We start from the raw sequence: 6,826 nt of genomic DNA, 5'->3' as shown, positions 1-6,826 counted from the left end.
GTACTGGAGTTTCAGCTTTAGCATCGTTCCTTCCAAAGAACACCCAGGGCTGATCTTTAGAATGGACTGGTTGGATCTCTTTGCAGTCCAAGGGACTCTCTCAAAGAGTCTTCTCCAACACCTCAGTTCAAAAGCATCAGTTCTTCGGTGCTCAGCTTTCTTCAGTCCAACTCTAACATCCATACATGACCACTGGAAAAACCATAGCCTTGACTAGACGGGCCTTTGTTGGCAAAGTAATGTCTCTGCCTTTCAATATGCTATCTAGGTTGGTCATAACTTTTCTTCCAAGGAGTAAACGTCTTTTCATTTCATGGCTGCAGTCACCGTCTGTAGTGATTTTGGAGCCCCGAAAAATAAAGTCTGACACTGTTTCCCCATCTATTTCCCATGAAGTGATGGGACCAGATGCCATGATCTTCGTTTTCTGAATGTTGAGTTTTAAGCCCACTTTTTCACTCTCTTCTTGAATCACCTTCATCAAGAGGCTTTTTAGTTCCTCTTCACTTTCTGCCATAAGGGTGGTGTCATCTGCATATCTGAGGTTATTGATATTTCTCTCAGCTATCTTGATTCCAGCTTGTGCTCCTTCCAGCCCAGCGTTTCTCATGGTGTACTCTGCACATAAGTTAAATAAGCAGGGTGACAATATACAGCCTTGACGTACTCCTTTTCCTATTTGGAACCAGTCTGTTGTTCCATGTCCAGTTCTAACTGTTGCTTCCTGACCTGCATACAAATTTCTCAAGAGGCAAATCAGGTGGTCTGGTATTCCCATCTTTTGAAGAATTTTCCAGTTTATTGTGATCCACACAGTCAAAGGCTTTGGCATAGTCAATAAAGCAGAAATAGATGTTTTTCTGGAACTCTCTTGCTTTTTCCGTGATCCAGCGGATGCTGGCAATTTGATCTCTGGTTCCTCTGCCTTTCCCAAAACCAGCTTGAACATCAGGAAGTTCACGCTTCACATATTGCTGAAGCCTGGCTTGGAGAATTTTGAGCATTACTTTACTAGCGTGTGAGATGAGTGCAATTGTGTGGTAGTTTGAGCATTCTTTGGCATTGCCTTTCTTTGGGATTGGAATGAAAACTGACCTTTTCCAGTCCTGTGGCCACTGCTGAGTTTTCCAAATTTGCTGGCATATTGAGTGTAGCACTTTCACAGCATCATCTTTCAGGATTTGAAATAGCACATAGTATTTAAGAGTCCAGGCTCTGAAGCCACACTGCCCAGGATTTGATTCCCAACTCCGTGTTTACTAATTGTGGGATCACAGGAAAGTAGTTTCTGCGCCTCTGTTTTCTCATCTATAAAAGTGATATATTTTATCAGGTCTTGATATTTACCAAGAACTTAGACAGCTTTTACTATGTGCTAGCCACTGGTTTGTGCTTCCCTCAGCTCAGTTGGTAAAGAATCCGCCTGCAATGCAGGAGACCTGGGTTTGATCCCTGGGTTGGGAAGATCCGCTGGAGAAGGGAAAGGCTACCCATTCCAATATTCTGGCCTGAAAAATTCCATGGACTTATAGTCCATGGTGTCCCAAAGAGTTGGGCATGACTGAATGACTTTTCACTTTCACCTGCAGCCACTTTGTAAGACTCTTTGGACAGCAAGATCAAACCAGTCAATTCTAAAGGAAATCAACTCTGAATATTCAATTGGAAGGATTGATGCTGATGCCGAAGCTCCAATACTTTTGGCCCACTCACTGGAAAAGACCCTGATGCTGGCAAAGATTGAGGGCAGGAGGAGAAGGGGGCGACAGAGAATGAGATGGTTGAATGGCATCACCAAATCAATGGACATGAGTTTGAGTAAACTCTGGGAGATGGTGAAGGACAGGGAAGCCTGGTGTGCTGCAGTCCATGGGGTCGCAAAAGTCAGATGTGACTTAGCGAATGAACAACAATGGATTTTAATTCATTTATTCCTATGAGCTAGTAATAGCAGTCTCTTCTTTTGGCAGATGGGGACAGAGACACAGGCCTCTCCCAGGTCACACTGCTAGTAAATGGCAAAGCAGAGAGCCAAACCTGGGCTGTCTAGTTCTAGAGTCTATGCTCTTGATCACTACACTGGTTATCTACTTTGTGAGGTGGTTGTAGGATTAAATACATTGATATATGTAAACCTCTGAGAACAATCCCTGGCACGTGATAAGCTCTACATTACTTATTGTATTATTATTATTACTCTTCAGCTGCTCTCATGCTTGTCCTTTCAGGTCTAGGAAGCTGCATTGCACACAGCACATTCTCTCACATGGCTAATTAGTCTCATTTTAGGAAAAAGAGAGAACCTGGTGTTCTTGGTTAAAGTTCTTTCTTTGTCTCAAGAGAATTTAGAAACGAAGCAAGGAGATTAGGAAAGTAAAGTGAGAATTTATTTAAGCAAGAATACCCCCTCTGAACGAGAGCAGGCAGACAGGTGGGGAGCTGCTGCCCTGGATTTCTCTGGCAAGCTGGCTCTGAGGGGGATACAAATGAAAGGGTGGAAGATTCTCTGGGGAAGGAGGAGTATGGGGGTCATATTCCCGGATTTTCATCCCAGCTCCATTTTCCGAAGGGGAAGAGGGATTTTTCTACGTACAGCAAGATCCCAGGGTCTAGGTGTATTGAAATTATTCACCTGATTTGCACCTTAACTATCTAGGGCCAGTATCCTATTTTTTCTCCACCCTAAATCTTCTCAGGGTACAGTGCCAGGGGCGGCTGCAGTGGCTGAGGGCCACAACATCCTTTGTTTACTGAAGTGACTCGGGTGACGTTCTTTGTCTACACCAGAGCCTAAGAAGCCTGGAGTCAGTGAGCAGGGAGGTCACTCTGGTACCAGATGGAATCTGGTTATCTGAACAAGTGTGTCTTCTCCAGTTATCATCACGCCAACAGACACCCCTGGAGAGAGGACTCCAAGTGTCCTGGGTGCAGCCACAGCTGGGAGTGGTCCCTGGGCCCAGGACTGATAACATACAGATTACACTCTATCAGGAAACTTTTTCTGCACATGCCTCTTTGGACAGGGAGGCTTCAGTCATTTGGTCATTTCACAATCTGCCCCACCTAAGGCTCCAGACCCAGAGCTTGCCCCTGCTTGGGAAGACAGCATCAAATCTACTTATCAAATGCTCCGGGTGCAGCATCAGGCTAGACACAAATCAAACACTGATAACAAGTCAGTGATAAGTGGGCTTCCCTGGTGGCTTAGATGGTAAAGAATCTGCCTGCAGTACAGGAGACCTGGTTTGATCTCCGAGTCAGAAACAGCCTCTGAAAATTCACTCCAGTATTCTTGCCTGGAGAATTCCATGGTTGGAGGAACCTGGCGGGCTACAGTCCACAGGGTCACAAATGAGAAGTAGGATCACAGTCCCTTTGCCAGGCGTCTCCCCTCCATCTACTATGTGTGTGCTAAATCGCCTCAGTCGTGTTGGACTCTTTGCGATCCTATGGACTATCCAGGGAGCACCTCCTTATCGTCCTTGTCCTCCCACTCATACTTCCTCTGCCCATGATTTTACTGCTCTCCTAAGATCAGGGACAACCCCATATTCACATTTTTTTTGGCTGCACAGCAAAGCATGCCTGTGAGATCTTAGTTCCCGGACCAGAGATCAAATGTGCACCCTCTACAGTGGAAGCTCAGTCTTAACTACTGGCCACTGGGGAAGTTCCTGCATTCACTTTTTTAGCTTCGGAGGTTGACCATAATGTTTGGCTCTTGGCAGGTACTCACAGAAGGGCTTTTACACATTCTTAACTGAATGAATGAATGAAATATTAAAGCTAACATTTGGGCTGGAGAGTTGTTAGGAAGGCACAGAAGAGAACTGGGAGAACTTGGAATGTTAGAGTTTGAATTGTGTCTTATAAGGACCATCAAAAGAGATTTCGAAACAAAGGTATGTTTTTCAGATACTTCTGCTCATGGAATTCCCTGACCATGTCCAGTGGATAGGACTCTGTGCTCTCAAGGCCAAGGATCAGTGTTCAATCCCTGGTCAGGAAGGTAAGATCTCGAAAGCCTTGCGGTATGGCTAAAAAATAAAAAAATACTTCTGCCTCACCCCCAAGGGTATCACTGTAGATCACAGCAACAGGTGGCCAGAGGCATGAGAGGTCCGGGACCAGCACTGGAAATGGGAGACTTTCCCATTTCAAGGCAGGGAAGCAATTCAGTTATCTGATTCAACAAATCAGACTTCAACAGTGAAATTTCCCCATCCACTTTTCAAATCATTGAGATTTTATGGATAACTATTTGCAAAGCATCTATATTTGAGTTCTAGCAAAGGACTGGCAAAATATTCAGGTCAGAAAATAATAGCTAGATTTTACTGGGGAAGACACCATGGGCCAGGCAACGTAGTAAAGGCTTTGCATTCATTTTGCGTTTAATACTCATCACTATGAGAAGCAGGTATCAATCAACAGGTCCCCATTTTTAAGATGAGGAAATTGAGGCACACAGATGTTAAGCTGCCATGATCACACAGCTTGACGCAGATAACTTGAAGCAAAGCGCCCATACTTTGAAATGCAAATTTGAAGAGTAGAGTTTGTGAAAATATGCCAAAATGATTGGGCTAGGCTGCACCAGGGGCTAGTCATCTGGAGACAATCCAACCATCCGTCTTCTCCAGTAGCTCACCAGCTGACAGGGGAGATAATGAGTAAACAGAAAATTAGATTTCTAAGGGTGAAAATAAAGGCAAAGGCTGTGGGTACCAAACGAACATGTCACTGAAGACTCTTCAAAGTTGGGTGATTTAGGAATTTGCAAGGCAGTCTGCAGGAACAGCCAGTGCATGTTAGGGACAGAACTATTAGGAAGTACTCAGGGACTGACCAGAGTTGAAGATATTTTTGACTCTTCTCTCACATCACTTATCTGATCTACCTGCAAATCCTATTGGCTTTCCCCTCCAACTTCACCTTCAAAATATATGAAGTGGCAAAGCACATGAAAAGATACTCAATACTATTTCATTAGGGAAATGCAAATTAAAACTACACCTATTAGAATCCCTGACTGAGAAGACTAATCACGCCAAATGTTGATGAAAATGGGGAGTCATCAGACATCAACATCAAATACTGTTGGTGGAATATGAAATTGTACAATCACTTTAGAAACAGCTCAGCAGTTTCTTAAAAATATACACACCTGTTAATGCCATATGGAGCCAAGAAAAGTGAATGCACATGTCCACACAGAGCCTTTTACATAGTTTTATTTGTAATAGCCCAAACTGGAGGCAACCTCAACGTCCACCAACAGGTAACTGTGAAAACAAATTACAGATATAAAACAAATATATCCACTCTGACAATAAAAAGGGATTACTTATTCAATATCAATCTCAAAATAATTATGCTGAAAGAAGACAAAGGGTATACACTGTCTGATTCCATTTACACACAACTCTAGAAACTGCAAACCAATCAGTAGTAACAGAACCACTCTAACGTGACAACGGTTGTAGAAAAGGGTAACAAAGGGACACGAGGAAGTTTTGGGGGAGTGATGGATATGTTCCTTCGGCGTGACTCTAGCGATCCCTCTTCAATCACTGGGAGAAGTGTGGGGTTACTACCACAGAACACAGCAATCAATCCTGCCTGGGTTTGTCCAGGTTCATGCCAGCCCTAGCTGTGTCATTTATGCAACTGAAAAGGGTGAGAACTTGTTATTTTTACAAAACTTTTTGTATTGGGGTATAGCTGATTAACAAACAATGTTGGGGCAGTTTCAGGTGAACAGCTAATGGACTCAGCCACACACATGCATGCATCCATTCTCCCCCAAACTCCCCTCCCATCCAAGCTGCTACATAACATTGAGCAGAGTTCCAAGTACTATACAGTAGGTCCAAACGGTGACAACTTGGTCTCTTAGAAACCATCTACTGCAAATCTCTCGTATGCCTGATGAGGAGGATGAGACTGAGACGAATGCCAGGACCTGGGCTGCTTTTATACACACACGAAGTCCAGCCCACACCTTTGATCTCTTACCCTGTGCCTTCTGGGGCATCAGCTTTCGCAAACACTTAGTTCTTCCTTTTGTAACGTGGCCACTTGCAGTTCAGCAATCAAGCAGGAAGAAGTCACGGACTACGGAGCTAGAGCACACAGTCAGGGAGGGAACGGACGACGAACACCAAGGCCTAGTCCAGAGGCACCGGCTAGCCCTGCCAGGATCCGGGGCCGCACTTGGAGGGAACATCGCTCTTCTCTGTGAAGACAGGGAAAATCAGGCCTTGGAGTCCACCTGGCAGTCCCTGGCCTCCCCGAGTGACAGGGAATTAGCAACGTGACCAGTTTTGAAGCTCCCCACCTAGTAAACAAAGGCGGAAGGCGCCAGGCAGGGTAAACCTCACAGCCGGCGCCTGAGTCTCAGCCCGCCCCCTTTCAGGGGCGCGCCCCAGGTTCGGCGCCGCGCGAGGCAGGACGGGAGTCGCGTCGCTTGACGTCACTAAAGGGCGCGGGCGCTCAGGGTCCGCTTGGAGTCCGGCTGCTGGGTTGTGGGTCTCCAGCGTCTTTTCCCGGCTTTCCGTTGTCGCCCGCCGATCCCTCCGGTCCTGCCCCTTCCGGAGCCGTGCTCGCTGAGAGCCTGCTGTTTCAGATCGTGGGAGGACGATGACAGAAATGCTCAGGAGGGAGCGGGAGCAAGGCAGGTACATCGCCGGCCCCCGACGCCGTGGCGGTCACGACCGAGAGCCCGGTTGACCCCCTTCTGTGGCTCAGCAAGCAGCCCTGAACGAGCCCCTAACGCTGCAGATTTCCTTCGTGTTGTTTGTCACCGTTTGCCACCTAAGAGATT

The 6,826-nt window shown here is 46.0% G+C and overlaps 1 long non-coding RNA gene across 1 annotated transcript; it reads right to left on the bottom strand.

The window, feature by feature from the left end:
* Window positions 1–4,344: 4,344 nt before the first annotated feature.
* Window positions 4,345–6,413, bottom strand: LOC129625967 (uncharacterized). The gene is made up of 3 exons (XR_008701680.1): window positions 6,019–6,413; window positions 5,168–5,285; window positions 4,345–4,654 (listed from the first exon to the last, which is right to left on the bottom strand). It is a non-coding gene; the product is annotated as an uncharacterized LOC129625967 (long non-coding RNA).
* Window positions 6,414–6,826: the final 413 nt, after the last annotated feature.

Source organism: Bubalus kerabau, chromosome 13 (assembly GCF_029407905.1).
Source record: "Bubalus kerabau isolate K-KA32 ecotype Philippines breed swamp buffalo chromosome 13, PCC_UOA_SB_1v2, whole genome shotgun sequence".
Lineage (NCBI taxonomy): Eukaryota > Metazoa > Chordata > Mammalia > Artiodactyla > Bovidae > Bubalus > Bubalus kerabau.
Note: the sequence above shows the minus strand (reverse complement) of the source record. Positions and strands in the feature narration are given on the sequence as shown.